Source organism: Mesocricetus auratus, unplaced genomic scaffold (genome assembly GCF_017639785.1).
Source record: "Mesocricetus auratus isolate SY011 unplaced genomic scaffold, BCM_Maur_2.0 Super-Scaffold_100024, whole genome shotgun sequence".
Taxonomy (NCBI): domain Eukaryota; kingdom Metazoa; phylum Chordata; class Mammalia; order Rodentia; family Cricetidae; genus Mesocricetus; species Mesocricetus auratus.
Genome location: NW_024429205.1, coordinates 868,360 through 885,168, shown reverse-complemented (window position 1 = coordinate 885,168; position 16,809 = coordinate 868,360).

The window sequence follows — 16,809 nt, the reverse complement described above, 5'->3', positions numbered from 1 at the left end:
CAAGGTTTGGGATTAAATGAGCTTGTGAACATAAAGAATAAGAGGCTCCTATGGAGTAGAGGGGCCTCAGAGTCTTCAGAAAGAAAGTCTTTATCTGTCTCATACCTTGCCATGTTTTTTCTATCCATTTTCTCCCAAGACAAATTATAGAAACTAGAATTTCTATTCCCCAAGAAATATCTTAGAAACTAGAACCTCTTTTTCTCAAAGCAAATCTTCATACCTCAAAATAATAACCTTCCTCTGTTCTTTCACCTTTCCATCTTGGAGCTAAATGTAAAGAAATTCTCTGATGTGCTGTGCCTGATACATCATAAGACCTACGCTAGACACAGACAAGGAATGGACAGTGTACAGTTGTCCATAAATCAGCCTGGAGGCTCCCATAAAAGATGTCCCATAAAATGGTAATCAAATACATTTCTCTTCTCCCCTGTTAATTTGTCTTTTGAGGGTGAGTATCATCATGACCTTGTGTAGCTGGCAGAAAATGGATCACTTCCTTTTCTCTGAAGTGAGCAAGATCAGATCATTTACATAGCACAGGAAACACTTGCCCTGTACAAGAACTTACATGACTGATCTTAAACAATTTACCCAACCTCTATGCCTCAGTTTCCCCACCTCTCATGATTGCATAAAATGCCTAGAACAGTGTTGATCATGTAAAGAAATCATTAAGCATGATCAACTAGTGTTGCATTTCCTTTCATGACAAAGAACCCTGCCTTTTCTAGTCACCGTTTGGACTGCCCATATACTAAGACACACTAAATGGGAAGAAGCCTTAGTTTGCATTTCCTCTGTATTCAGGTGCTAAGACAGCTCACTGGCACAGACAGTACAATGTTCAGGATGTCTTCCAATGCTCATTCTGCCAGACCTGGCCTAGAGTTCATTCTCTGAGTGCTTTCTTTTCAGATACCTGCCCAACCCTCTCAAGGTGCAGAGTGTCAGACCACTGTCCCCTCTGCTGAGCCCTGCCTGGGAAACTCAGATCCCACAAGGTTTGTGCTGTCTGTGGAGCAGTATCTCAAAGCTACAGGGGTGTTTGTGCTCTCTAACAGGTCAAGTGAAGATACGGACAGCAGATGAACTTGAGGGTTGATCCACAGGTACTTTTCAGATTTTTTAATTTAAATTAGAAACAAGCTTGTTTTACATGTCAATCCCAGTTCCCTCTCCTTCCCCTCCTCCCCCGCCCCCCACCAACCTCCTATCCCACCCCCTTTCTGCTCTCCAGGGAGGGTGAGGTTCAGACCACCTGTTTTGTTGAAGAAAAACGGAATGAGGCTAACCTAATGAAGAAGAAGAACAGTAAATTCCTAAATCAAAACTAAGAAGCTGCAGTAGGTTTAGACAGTGATAAATATTATTGGTAGCACATAGAAAGAAGCAGGGTGTGGCTCCATCAGCGATGGCTGGGGAGACCCACCCATAGAGTGTGTGTCATAAAGACACGGGTGAGAGAGCTCTGTAGAGAATTCAGGCTTCTTGTACAATGTGCTGACTATACTTGGTGATGATGTGTCCTGTTCTTGAAAATTACTAAGGCAGTCGATTTTAAGTATTTTCACCCCTACCATGTATGTATACTCTAAGTAGATTTAATTACTCCACATAGTCCAAAACGTAGACAGATAGAAATATTACTTTTCTACTAAAATAGATGTTCAGAAAGAATCTTTAGGTAAAATGCACTGGCTGTACAAAAAAGATTTTATAAGCAGAAGAAACAAGTATTGTACCTAAGAGAAGTGAAGGCAGAAGGAAGGCTTGTTGCACCTAGGATTGAAGAGGCCCATGGAGGAGGTTTCCATTCTGTGTATCTGTAGTCTCATGATGGGAATGCCCGTGTTGTCCTAGAACTGTAGAAGGGCAATGAGAAGCAAAGGCTTCGAACATGACCCAGTTAGACGTCTTAGACGTTTGTGTTGTTAGTAGAACGGCTTGCAGGGTTAGGAGAGGCCATCAATAAGTTGGCTGTGAGCATGAGAAGATGCAAGTAGAGAAAGCAGGATCTGCCCAGCAAACAAGGTTTGTGCGCCATAATAGAGTAGTCACATGGGAAAAGTAGGGTAGGCTTGGTAAAGACAGAATAGAGGCAAAAGGAAGATGTGGTTACCCTTTCGCACCATGTTCATTTAGGGATTCCAAGTAGAGTTGTGGGTCTGTAATAAAGTGGAAAGATCTGAAGTCAACACTGGAATCTGGAAACATTTGCTGTGTAGCTTATGATTAAATACAGGGAGAGGATTTGTTGTGAGGGAACAGAGCTACACCTGTACACAGCTCCTGTCAGAAACAGAAATGAATAGAAGAAATTTGTCCTATATGGGAAGAAGGTGTCCATGTAGACTCAGAGTTCTGAATACACGAGGCACTCAGAGTTCTGAATACACGAGGCAGTGAACAATCTCTTGACATGATTGGTTCAGCAACACCTGCCCCCCAGACACCATAGGCATCCCAAGTAGAGCCCCAGTGGGCTCTGGCAGAGGTTAGCACTGGCAGAGGTTCTGAGGCATGGGGCCAGCTTCCATGCTTACATTCATAGAAAGGAAGGAATAAATTCTTAAATTAGACCCTGCTGGCAGAATTGGTGCGTGTAACTATGCAATTTTGAAAGTTTTTGCTATAATCTCGTGAAAGCTTGTTTGGTTTTTATATTTGGTACTTGAAAAGTTGTGAAAGAACTCTAATTGGTCTAAAACTTTAGGAATTGTATAGACTATTCATTTTAGCGCCAAAAAGTATTCATTCCCCAACTGTATATAACAATAAAATTTAAAATAGTTTATACTGTGTTTGAAAACTGTTGACTTCAAGTGAGACAGTCGGGACCTATTTCTGCCAAGGATTAACTGATGAATGCAATCCAGATCGACTTCCCCAAGCTTAGATCAGTAGCTCTGGGAGCTACCTTAGGAACCTGGTTATGAAATGAGCTCAGTGAGATTGGTACAGTCATCGACTCAGTGACAAACACACCAAAGCCTATCTGTTAAATCTGGGAATTAATTAAAAACTTGCAAATATATTCCATATTACTGAAATAAAAAAGTCAGAGTGAACAGTAGAAATATTTAATTACACTTTTAAAAGTATATATTTAAAAGGAAACCATACATTCAAACTGATAACAGTATTGCATCTGCCCAGTCTATACAGGAGATAGCAGCCGTAAATGTATGTTTGTTAATAAAAAAAAAAGTTCTTTAAACTTAGAAATCTGTTTGACAAGCCCTAGTGAATAAATCTAAATCTACTTTTACTGCTGTGATCCTGGGAGAGGGATGGAGGGAGGCAGAATCACTGTACTGGGAGCACCAACCTCATTAGCTACATAGATAGCCAAGGGTAGTGGGCAGTATGGTACCCACTGACTTAACTACTGAGGGCATACGTGCTGGCAAAGGTCAGAGCACCAGAGAATCACAGCAGCTGATTGTAGCTCTGTCACCCCACAGGCCATGAATCTACCATACTAAAGAGACACATAAGTCCTTTATCAGGTCTGTAGGCCCTAGGCTGTTGCTGTTTAAAAGGGTGTTAAAGCTCCACAGAAATGGTGATAACCTTCTCCTCTAAGATGCTACCTCTTCTCCATGAAGACCCAAGTAGAAGCAGAGGCCAGGCTTAGGACCCAGGGCTGAACTCCTGTAGTCGCCTGTATGTCATCACTTACCTATCCTACGGGCATTCCTCTTGGTCTTGCAGAGCCAGCCCTGCCATGGAGACCTATCTAAATAACTGCCTTTCAGTGCAGAACATAAACACCTACCGGTGGCCTCATGTAGAAGTGTAAGGCAGGACAGCTGTCACTGGACTGAAGCCTGGTCCACAAGACTGGAATTCTGGAGGCTTCAGGTCTCTACGAGAAAGATCCTAGCTTCAGACCCTAAAGCCTAGTAGTCTGGAAAATGTCTTTAGAGTTTCTTTAGAAGAGGTCATATCTTTAGCTGCAATGCTCAGAGGGGCATACAGAAAGTAGAATTGTTAGTAGAATAAGATTGGTCATGTTTTGTAGTTTGTTTTGCTTTGGTTTTTGGCCTCTTGACACAAGCTAGAGCCATTTGGGAAGAGGAAACCACAACTGAGAAAATGTCCCAACCAGATTGGCCTGTGGGCAAGACTCTGGAGGTATCTTCTTGGTTAATGATTGATTGGGAGGGCCCAACCTACCACTGGGTGTTCTGTTGCCACTGGGCAGGTGGTCTTAGATGGAGTAAGTAGGCTGTGCCAGCCATGGGGAGCAAACCAGTAAATAGCATTCTTCCGTGATAACTGCTTCAGTTCCTGCTTTGGATTCCTGCCCTTACTTCCCTTCATAATAATAAGCTGTAAACTAGAATAAACCCTTTTCTCCCAGAGTTGCTTTCAGTCATGGTGTCTTATTGTAGCAATATAAAAGAAACTAAGACACCCTGTGTGGTGGTTTGAAAGAAAACAGCCCCCATAGGAAGTGGCACTATTAGAAGGTGTGGCCTTGTTGAAGTAGGTATGGCCTTGTTGAAGTAGGTGTGGCCTTGTTGAAGCAAGTGTGTCACGGTGGGGACAGGTTTTGAGGTCTCTTTTGCTCAACCGTCCCTCTGTGTGACACCTCTGTGAGACCACTTCCTGTCAGCTGCAAGCCAAGATGTAGGACACTCAGCTCCTTCTCCAGCACCATGTCTGCCTGCACACCACCATGTCATACCATGATGATAATGTAAGCCACCCTAATTAAATGTTTTTCATATTTAAGAATTGCTGTGGTCATGGTGTCTCTTCACAGCAACAGAACCCCTAATTAAGACACACTGTGAGCATTATTTTCTATCCAGGGGTCTCATGCCAAAATGGTATATTTGAACAACGTTGGCCTTGTAGGGGAAAGACAAGGGGAAGCCTGCTCTGTTACTCACGGGCTCATTTTTCAGGGAGTCTTCTGGAGGAGCTGCCTGTTTTTGATGCTGTTGTCTTTATACCACTAAGTTATTACTTGTAACCTTCCCAGGCACACTCTTGATAGAAAATCCTTCTGGAATGATGAAAATTCTACTATATGTCAAGAAGTCCCCTGATATAGCAAGCTCCCTCCCTGCTTTTTCCCATCCTCCCTCCGGATTTCCTTTCTTTCTTATTTCCTTATACACGTAATTTATTTTCATTTTGTTCATGTTTCTGGTTGAGTAGAATGGGTGTGATTTAAGTTGAAATAACTTGCAAAAGGATTATGATTAAAATGTTATAAACCATAAACAAGAAAAGCATGTTTAAAATTGATCATTTCTAAATGTGACATAAGTGAATGATAAGATACTTAGGATTAAAACTTGGTGTGTACCTTAATTTCATGTAAGACTTAGTTCTGAAGAAATTATTTTGTACAAGTAAACATGATAAATATGGAAGATATTTAAAGACAGAAAGTAAACTGACCATGTCAGATGAGAAAAAAAGAAAATAATCCTATTGTAACTTTTGCTGCACATTGACAAATAAATAATAGAACCCATGGTAGCCCACTCCTAGTGACACTCCTTCTACCTACCCCATCAAGTTCACACCCCCTAATCCTTTTCAAACTGTTCCACTAACAGAACCAAGCATTCAAACATATGAGCCTATAGGGACCGTTCACCAAGTCTCAAACTGCTCCCTCTCCTCAGTGTGGCTGGAGAACGAATGCCTCTCTGAGACCTTGCTTCTGTCTCATAAACTTCCCTAATGTTGGGATTAAAGGTGTGAGCTATAATTCTCTTTTATGCTGGTTCACTCTTGTGTAGATCTGGGTGACCTTGGGCTCACAGGGATCCATCAACTCTTAATCCTTAGTCCTAGGATTAAAGGTGAGTACCACCACTTCCTAGCTCTATGGCTGCTGGGATTAAAGGTGTGTATCACCACTGCCTGATCTCTATAGCTTGAGGCTGATTTTGCTTTTCTGAGTCCTCAGTCAAGCTTTAATAAATCATAAACAATGTATCACTACAGCCCACCATAGGCATTTGCCTTCAAACACTTGATCCACAGCCGGTGGCACTATTTGGAAAATACGTGGACTCTGAGGAAGTGGAGAATAAACTGTCTTCCTGCCTATACTGCCTGTGGCCAAGCACTTAATAGCTAAGGCTTCAACTAAAAGCAAAGCCAACATTATCCATCTCTCTATAGCTTTCTAGAGTGGAAATCCTAGATGTCTACATCATGGGACACAGGTCATTCTATAAGACTCTTCGTTAGGGCCTGATATCTCAGTGACCTCTGGACACATTTGGTTCTCCTGTCCATCTCTGGCCATAAACTTTGCCCTGTAGAGCTGCTCTGCAGCAGCAGACCTGTGACTTATGAATACCATATCTCTGTTCCTGGTTCTGTCTGTGTATTTCACTACCCGCAGCAGCAGCAGCCATCAAAGCAATGAGCTTCCTGAGAAGCAAGCTGTGCCCTTGTATTCCCAGGGCTTGGCATGCCAACTGAAAGGTCATAAGTACGCAAGTGCCAAGCTGACAAATGGAAGTCTTATAATACCTGTGCTAAAATGCTATGTCCATATATTTAATGAGACCACCAGACTTTAAGGGTTTAATTCAAGGATTTATCAGGTTAAATGACTACTCTGTTATCTATGCATTCAATCAAAAAGTGTTTGTTGAGTAGCTACTATATGTTAAATGTCATTCAAGGATCTGTAAACACTGCAGAGAATTTAAAAAGGCAAACCTTGCGTTCTTGTGCAGGCGTGAGAATTACTGAGGAGCCGAGTGGAACTGTGTCTGGCAGTGTTAGTGAGGAACAAGCTACACCCATGCTGTCCCTTTTCTGAGCTAAGGAAGGTGATATGAGATGAAGCACTTGGCATCTCGTGATGTCTTCCTGAGAAATCCGACTGACGTTCATCTGAGTTCTGTCTGCCCTCGGTGCTCCTTGACGTCTCTCTGTTGTATATTTCTGCCCATCACTGAGGCATTCAGTGTGCCTCTATCATCACCAAACTTGAAGAAATACATTCTCCCATCCTTTCTATCTCCTCAAGAGTGTGATATTTTAGTGATTTTTTAAATGTATCTACTGTACCTTCCCCCACTGGAAGTGCCACGCTACTCACTAAACGGTTCACACTGCTCAACCCAGGGGAAGCAAGTCTCTGGCTGGTATTCGTGCAAAGAAGTTAAAAGCCAAATTACAGCATCAAAATGACAGACGTGTATCTGGGCGCCTGTTTGAGGAACTCAGAGACGATTGCTTGACTGGCAGCACAAATTTGCCCCGGTGCTTTAAGCCTCTCCCACTAGTTATTCTAAAATGATGGTGTCATCTTCCGCCCACATAATGAGCGCAGATGGAGACAAATACCACCCTTAGCAGACCCTGGGTGTTCTGCTGTGACTCATTCTTCCAAAAAAGCAGAGTTCATCTGAATTTATTTTCTTAATTACATGTGTTATCTGAAAGCAACACAGAATGCGGTAAAGAATAAGTTCAAAGTAGACTTTACACAGTGGGCATACAGGGATCGGGGTGAATTCAGAAGCACTGCTTCATGGGGCTGACCTGAAAATCAAGAGTTTGTGGCCAGAGCAGACGTTCAAGACTCGGGATAAGATGAAATAAGGAGGTGGTAAAGAAAGAATGAAAATAAAAGCATTTTAAAGTTTGCTAGCTGTATAAGTAGAAAGATATGGTGGTTTCTTGGTGTGAATGTAGAAGAGGCATTTTACTATCTGAGAGCACTGTCTCTTTCTTGTGGCCTCAGGGCTCCCGGCAGGAACTGAAATGGTTTTTGTAAATCTGTGCCCTCTGAAAGTATCTGAAGACTGACACCTTGAGGGCTCCTAAGCGGGCAACAAGACAGCTGCCTCTATTAAATAAGCAGACAGGAACAAGACAGTGTGCGACCTCACTTTGGAAGGCAACCACTCTTGCTACATTACAGTTACTGTAAGTAAGCCCACGTGCAGCTTCCTCTGTAACAAGAAGACCTTTCTGGAGTGAGAGCTCGTTGGCACCTTACAGGTCTGTCAGCCTGTCACCCTATTTATAGAAATACTTGCTCTAAAAAACTAGTAGGTAACTAAGTATCCATTTTGTGACCTGTGGTGGTTTGAAAGAAAACACCCCCAAAGGGAGTGGCACCATTAGAAGTGAAAGCCTTGTTGGAGTGGGTATGGTCTTGTTAAAGGAAGTTCACCACTGTGGGAGTGGACTTTGAAGTCTCTTATGTGCTCAAGTTACACCCAGTGTCTCAGACCACTTTCCATTGCCTGTATGTTGTCAAGATGTAGAACTCTCAACTACTTCTCCAGTACCATGTCTGCCTGCATGCTGCCTTGCTTCCCACCATGAAAACAATGGACTAAACCTCTGAACTGTAAGCAAGCCACCCCAATTAAGTGTTTTTTCTGTATAAGAGTTGCAATGGTCATAGTGTCTCTTCACAGCAATAGAAACCCTAACTAAGACATGGCACAGGACATCCTCTCAAAATTGACAATGTGAGTTTTATACTATAAAAAGAGACAAAAAAAGATAACACCTTCAAATGTTATCTTTCAAGTGTTCTTTTTTATGATCAAGACACATTTCTTTTTTAATCTTTTTTTCTGTGTGGTTGTGTGTGTGTGTGTGTGTGTGTGTGTACTTACCTGTGGAGTACAGAAGGGGGCATTAGATCCCTGGGAACTGGAGTTATAGGTGGTTGTGAGTCACCCAAAGTGGCGCTGGAAACTTAATGTAGGTCCTCTGAAAGAGCACAATCTGTTCTTAACCACTGAGCAATCTTTCTAGCCCCTCAAGTCACATTCCTATTGGTGAGTGACTTAATTGCAATGTGCATTCATCTCCTTCAAAAGAGCTGTCATCCAGGCTCTTTGGGGAATCAGATACAAACTGCATAATAGTTTCTTTTACAATTGGGTGTGTGTGGTATCAACACCTACAATTCCAGGAAGCTGAGACAAGAGGATTTGGAGATTGAGATCTAGGGCAAGCCTGGGTACATACCCATTTGAAACGTTCAGTGAGCTGACAGTGAGAATACAGATTCTCTGTAGGTTTCCTCCCTATTTCAAAGACTCCTTCAAGAGAGGCTGCTTTGCAACTTTATTTACAGCAGAAATGTGTGTTTTGTCAGACCTAGAAGCCAAGCTGAAAAGGGTGTCTGTGCTCCTAGCTATGGTGTGAGGAACTTATGGCTTAGTGAAGTGTATTCCAGCAGGTCCCTAAGCTTTCAGGCCAGAGGCTTTGTTTGTTCAACAGCTAGCCAACAAGATGTAGCTTGTCAGAGTGCAAAACTACAAACAATGACTTTCGCATTTTAGAGAACTTTATTTATATGACACTAAACTAGAAATGACCTTATATTCTAAATAACAGTTACACGGAAGTGACTTGTTTTTAGTTGTGTATGTGTATATGTTACAGATCAAGCTAGTGAGCTCTTCACTCAAGATTTAAAAGTCTTTAGTTAAAACCTTTCAGTACATAATGCTCACATAACAAAATCTAGCAAAAAAATTTTAAAAACTGCTCTATAAACACAATTTTAAGAGAGTGGCAGTAACACAGAGATTTGTACAACTGGCCTTCTGGGTGGTCATGCCTGCAAGCAAGTTCCCTGTCCCTGTTTCCTCAAAGAACTCCAGAAACAGACATTTAGAAACAGCATGAACTGTGGCATTGGTGGAGATCTACTTATTGTGAAGTATTGATAAAGTCAAGGTCATGGTAGCAAACCTCCTCCCCAGTAATGGAATTTCTACAGCTTTCAGGTGATGGCTGGTGTGTCTCTCATCTGTCCTTGGAATCTTCTCCCTTCCCTGGGTCCCCGTAGGACTTATACTTTCTCCAGAGAGAGAAATATGCAGCTGAGGACACAGGATTTCATATTCACAGTCTTTCCAGGTAGGGTTGCTACCGTATGTTCCTATTCTTGTGGAAGCATCAGCTACGGAGTTTATATTCAAATCATCAACACTAGTAACCCTATGTCCCATAACGTACAAGGGTTCTGCAGAGGTTTTTCTCAGCAGGTACCATGGTGTTCCAGCCTCTTTTATTTCTGTACACTTCCAAAACATAGGTTTAGAGACAGAAGAGCCCCTGGCATTTTGAACGACAAGTCTCAAGTGATTAGGCAACTGGCTGAAAGTCAGATCCCCAGTTCTGGTGGCCATCATATGGGGCAACATAGGGGCAAGTAAGGGACCTACAAAAATAGGAAGTTTCTCCTAGCCTCTGGCCCAGAGCCTAGCCTCTTGAGGCTTCAATATTGGCCATGAGAAGGAAGAATCAGCACATTTGGGAGGCAGAAGAGACCATCAAGAAAAATCCTACAGCCAACTCAGAGTTAGACAAGATGGTACTGCAAGAGAGCCCCACTCCGCCTCTTTGCAGGAGATTAGCTACTGTTCGAACAGAAGACCTGAAAGGAGGGAGTGAGGACTTCATGGAAATTTAAATGAGGCTGCATAAACAGGGAGAAGTCCATTTGTGTTTCTTTTTATTTCCAAAGGAGGGCATCTTGTATTAGGCTTCTCCAGACAGTAAATGCTTATTAAGAGGAGCAATGTCTCAGTTGCATTTTCTGGTTTTCAGTGGTCTTAATCCCCATATGAATGTAATAATAATTTGTACATGTATCCAAAGTGTCCTTCCCAAAAAAAAAAAAAAAAAGAGGCTGGGTGGTGGTGGCGCATGCCTTTAATCCCAGCACTTGGGAGGCAGAGGCAGGCGGATCTCTGTGAGTTCGAGGCCAGGCTGGACCGACAGCCTCCAAAACAATACAGAGAAACCCTGTCTCGTAAAAAACAAAAAACAAAAAACAAAAAAAAACAAAGTGTCCTTCATCCTAAGGTGATTGGGTAGATTCAGTCTCAGGTAAGAAGGAAAGGTACCAGAGCCCATGGTCATCCCATCCATGCCCCACATTCCTCCAGCCAGCAGGTTACTTACCCATCACTTGTGTGTATGAATAAGTGTGCAACAATGTTCATGTGTGAATATGTGGCTGTGCGCATGAGCAGGTGTCCATGTGTGTTACTGATTTAGTCCCCAGACACATTTGGCAAATGTCAACCCTTTCCTGCCTATGTCTTCATGTGTATATAAATAAATTCCAGTCTCTTAGCATGGACATTTCTATAGATTCCTGGGTTGCTGCTTCTAAGACTGGGAATGGTTGCTCACATCTAGAAGATTTCAAGTTTATCCTTCTTGGAATTGGTGTCATGAGCATTCCTTTGGTCATCTTGAGCATCTCTTCACGCAATGTTCTGTAATGCCATTAGTTCTTGAAGCTTCTAACCCGATGGACATATGGCTTTGTACTTAACTTGTTCCTTCTTTTATCTGTTTATATGTCATCTTTTGCTCTGCCCTTTCCCCATTGCCTCTGTCTTGAGTCTGTCACAAAGCTCCATCTCCAGATTCTCTTAGGCAATGAAGATTGCGTTTTGTAAACTTCAAACTTCAGGGAAGTGTTGCATCTTCCATTATTATGCTCTTATAAAATCTTCCACTCCTTGGTTCTCCCTCGGTTGCTGACCAGATTTTTAATCAACTCTGTTCTATTTCCACTAAAATAATATGTTGAACATAAAGATTACATGATATTTTAGTGTGTGAATATCTCGTAATTCACCCTAATAATTAAGAACATATCAAGGTGATAGATTTGTAAGGCTGAAACACCAGACAGTACTATTAAGTGAATACTGATACAAGGCTTACTTGTTTCTCGTGTGGCTAGAATGTTAGTTTTGATGTGTAATTGTATCTGCTTCTAACTTTGGTCTCTCATTTGGTTGTAGCTCCCTTCCAAGCTTGTCATTCTTGTTAGTTGAGTGATCTAACAAGGAGAGTGGATGTGATGTCATAGTTAGGGCCTCTAGTGATCTTGCATTGAAAGTCAGTTTCTTGTTCTGGACCATTTCATGAATGCAGAGGCAAGCTCTGGCTATGGATCTCCTATTTTCTCATCTGAGGAGTGGAGCAGGCTTTGGAGTAGGCAAGATAGGGGATGAGGATGGAGTGTCCAATGAGCAGATTTTGATGCACTCCTCTGTTTCACATGTCTGTCCCAAAGCTGATGAATTCAAGTCCTGTGTGCACAATGCTGTGCTGTTATCTTTATAGGCTGTGGGGAGATCCTTGATTCACATGAATACCAAGTCACCTTCCACTCCTGCCAATCACCTACCTATTAATGACCATGAAATAGACTGTTGGGAAGGGAAAGGGATACCCTGAGTGAGACTTTCATCTTTGCTCTTTGACTTGCAAAGCTTGGGGTTTCTTTTTTGTTGTGGTGATGGTTGTTTGTTTTATAACAAAAGTAGAGCCACAAGCTTAAGAATTTAAAAATAATATCGCAAACTTTTGGAGTGATTTGACTATCATAATACTAGTATCATTATCACAATCATCACTATTTTTACTTTACAGTTCTGGGAATGGAACTAGAACCTTGAACACACTAACAACTGGGCCAAAGCTGTCCCATCTAAGCCATGCTAAGGCACCAGAGCATTGGGTTTCCTGGAGTGATGGAAGAAAAATTAGCTTCTGCTTGTTTCAAAAGTGTTATGCTGTTTTATGTTGTTTTTCATACTAAAAAGGTATAGATCCTTTTATCTGAAGAAATAGAGTTCACAAGATCCCACATACCTTGCTAGTCCTATTTTCCCTAACAGTCGTCTGGTGCCCTCTGGTGGCAGAATCCCAAGCTGCTTCTCGGGCAAGCTTGCACTCAGACTCAAAGTAGAAAATTTAATTAGCCATGACGCACACCACTGAGGTTATTGAGCCAGGAGTTTACAAACTGATTTGAGGAAATTTCAGTATAGATTTTACATATGGATGGCTGTGGTCTTTTTCCACTCTTAAATACATTTTTGGGGACCCATAATATAAAGAACTCACTCTTATCGCTAAAAAGGTATCAGCTTGCTAGTGGTGAGTTTTTATTTAATAGTGTCTATAAACATTAGTTGTACCATGATGTTAATAGATAAGAATGCCATGTTTACTTCTTTCTGTAGGCATATGGAAAAGTCTTGAAGGTCACAGACACTCCCCTTATACTTAATGCAGAACACCAGAGGTGGCTCTGTGGTACATGGCCTCCCTTTATTTATGTATTTAAAATATTTTATTAATTCTTTCATTTGTTGTATTTTTATTATACATGCCACTGTGATAGCTAGTTTTATGTCAACTTGACACACGCTAAAGTCATGCCTCCGTAAGATTGGGCTGTAGGCAAACCTGTAAGACATTTTCTTAATTAGTAATAGATAGGGAGGGCACAGACTACTGTGTTCCTGGTTCTGTATAAAAGCAAGCTGAGTAAACCATAAAGAGCAGGACTGTAAGAAGCATCCCTACATAGCCTCTGCATCAGCTCCTCCCTCCAAGTCCCTGACTGTTTGTGTTCCTGTCCTAGCTTCCTTCAATGATGAACAGTGATGTAGAAGGGTAAGCCAAATCAACCATTTCCTCCCCAACTTGCTTGTGGTAAAGGTGTTTTATCAGAGCAATAGTAACTCTACCTAGAACAGCATCCTTAATCTGATACACCCACAAAATATTTTTCTCACACTCTATTTTTTTTCTTTGAGATAGGATTTCTCTGTGGCTTTGGAGCCTGTCCTGGAACTCACTTTGTAGACCAGGCTGGCCTCGAACTCACACAGAGACTCATCTGCCTCTCTGCCTCCTGAGTGCTGGGATTAAAGGCGTATGCCGCCACCACCTGGCCCATGTGTATCTTATTTTCATTCTCTTAGCACCGCCTTTTGAAAACCAGTCATTGGTTTTCAGGGACTCCAATCTTAACATTTCCCCCCATGAATACTACTTGTGGTATTACAACTAGACAACCGTCTCACACTAAGTTCATCAGGTTTCTTCTGCATGAGACACTCAGAATTTGGTGGCACTCTATTGTATGCTTTGCTAGTGTCAGGGAACGGCTTAAGGAGACCCCACAGGCATGCTGCAAGTGCATCTTCAACTTGCTACGCTTATACTAGCACATCACAAAATGTTAAAGCTGGAAAACATTCCATGTTTGGTCTCTGGACTGCAAACTAGATTGTCATTCTTAGATTTTTGAGGTGCTGCTCTCCAGAAGGTTTTCTGGTACCCAGACCATTAGGAAACTCCTCTTGAGATGTGCACCTTACGATAGCGACATCGGCAGGGAGGGAATGTAGGGCTGTTGTGTGGATTCTACGTCACAAAACATGGAACATACTTAGAAACATGTAACTGAAGCTTCCTGAGATCTTTCTGGAGATCACCAAGCTGACCCTTTTGTCTGCTGCCCTCTCCACAGAGGACGGCTCAGGTCTCCAGAGCAGCTCCTCTTACTTCAGTGAGTCATCACCTGTGCTTGAGGTTGACCTCCTTCCAACATGAACCTGTGGATTTGATCCTTGACTACAGGAATCACAGACAGTGTGTCCATGTGGCTTTTCCTCATGAGTGTAGTTCAAGTCTTGAATGGTTGTTATCTGTGTCCAATGTGGTTGCCATACAATTCTGAAAAAGTAAATGCCCAACTGTGTAAGTAAGCATCCATTCATTATGGAGTGGGGAAATACAATAAAATCAGATTTAAGCATGGGCTTAGAAGTTTAACTTTATGATATGCATCCCCTTTCAACTATTTACTGTGATGTCCAACATCATCAGCCTTATTTGGGGGAACAGTATATTAAAATGTTAAAAAACACTTGTTTTAAAATGCATGAAAATACCATCATTCCTTTTGGTTTTGTTGGTAGGATGAGGATTTCCAAGTCAGCAAAGGAAGTGCGGTCAATTCCATATATTTTCTATGCATATATCATGAGAAAAATCAGTTCCATGTCCCTCCTTGCACAAGTCAAAATTGAACTTACTTTATTTGCTAGTCAAAGACTATGACTAATAAATCCCATTACAGCAATTGAAGAATGTCCTACAATCCCCAAGTCCTATTTGTTAAAGGTTTTTAAAAAGCCAAAATACTGAAGACAACAGAAGACGTATAGACTACAGGGATTTTATTTTACTAGAATACCCATATCCCATACTCATCTAGTAGTAAATTATGTAGTAGTTTTATTCAAAATAAATTGTTTCCTGCTTTCCCTGTGTAATGCAGATTTTTATCTTTAGAGTGGGCATTTATGATCACTAGTGCTAGGCCCAAGAAGGAGAGAAAATAAAATGAAAAGGGACAGGGAGGGTGAGGTGTAGGTAAAACCCTCACCTACAGAAGTTTAGGGCTAAATCAGGACAAGAGAGGTGTGATAGCTTTCAGTCATTAACGATGCATACAGTGATTGGTTGCCAGAAGACTCTCACCCCTACCCACAGAAACTTCACAAAAAACAAGAGGGAGCTGAGGAAGTGGTGACAGACAGCCTTTAACCCCAGCACTTGTGAGGCAGAGGCATGCAGATCTCTGTTAGTTAGAGGTCACCTCGGGCTACACAGAGAAACTCTGTCTTGAAAAAAACACACACACAAAGAAAGAGTGGGTGCATATCTACCATTCAGAGTCCAGAAAAACACAAGTATATAATCCAGGATACCAAGAACAGTGAAATAGTAAAGTGGGCCAGATCCCATGTGCCTCGCTGACTCTCCAGGAAGAAGGTGGACAATGGGTAGTTGGTGTGAGGGAGACTAAAATGTTCTCGCTGAGTGTGATAGAGTCTGGTCCACAGACTAAATTGGTTCAATGGTGCTATGACTTAGATGGGACCAACAGTCACCCAGGCCTATGTTTCTGTTGCCTGCCTGACTGCATGCATGCCTCCCTTTTTTCCTTCCTTCCTTCCTTTCTTCCTTCCTTCCTTCCTTCCTTTCTTTTTTTCTCTCTTCCTCCTCCCCCTTCTTTTTAGGATTGAGATGTCTAAAAAGGGCTTTGCAAAGGGAAGGGACCTGTGGGCCACAGTCCTGAGCAGCTACTCAGTGCATTGTTGGTTAATTACCTCTGTGTTTCTCTGGGAACCAGGATGTCTTCAACTGTGGTTTTAACACAACACAGAAACCTGTAGAGTTGTCAGGACCCCATCCTGACTACCTGGTGTGGGTTTAACTAACTCCTGGCCTCAGTAGGAGTTGGGAATGACTGTAGGGTTCTGTATTAGACACCTATTTAGTCTCTCAAGGTTCAGCTACATGTCTGAGGTCACATCCAGGGTAATGAGCAAGACACACAGCTGTGGAGTGATCTGAGGGACAAGCAGGAAATTGGCATGTAGGCCACGGGCCTCTTCACAGCAGTGGGAAAGGAAGTAACAGATTTTACCAAAATGCTTCCATGGGAAAAACCCTGAATAAAGGCATAGTTTTGTGATCACATGTTTTCATCTTCTCTCTGGGGAAATGCTTATGGTGAATCAAAAAAGGTAATGTTCCCACTTCCATGTGTGTCTGTCTAATTTGGCAGGTGCTTTCAGTCACAGGTGAATTTCACAGATACACATGTCAGAAACTATGATCTTTTCTCAATGTTGATGGTGATATCTGGCAACTGCTGCACACAGATCTTAGAGTAGGGGGTACTAGACTGCCACTTTTATTAAAAATGTAGTCCTCCAGAGAACATTCCGCATCTGGCCACGGGATGGCAGAATATCACCAAGGAGCCACCCAGGTCATCGTACAGTTTATTTGATCTCCTATCAGTTCTGTATACTCAGACCCTGCATTCTTGGGGCTTCCTGCACTGAACTCCGAAGGATCAAGTGCAAGAAAATTCTTATTTTTAGTAGTAACCTTGTTTTTATTAGAACCGATTGCAACAACCTGGGTCACTGGGAGCCA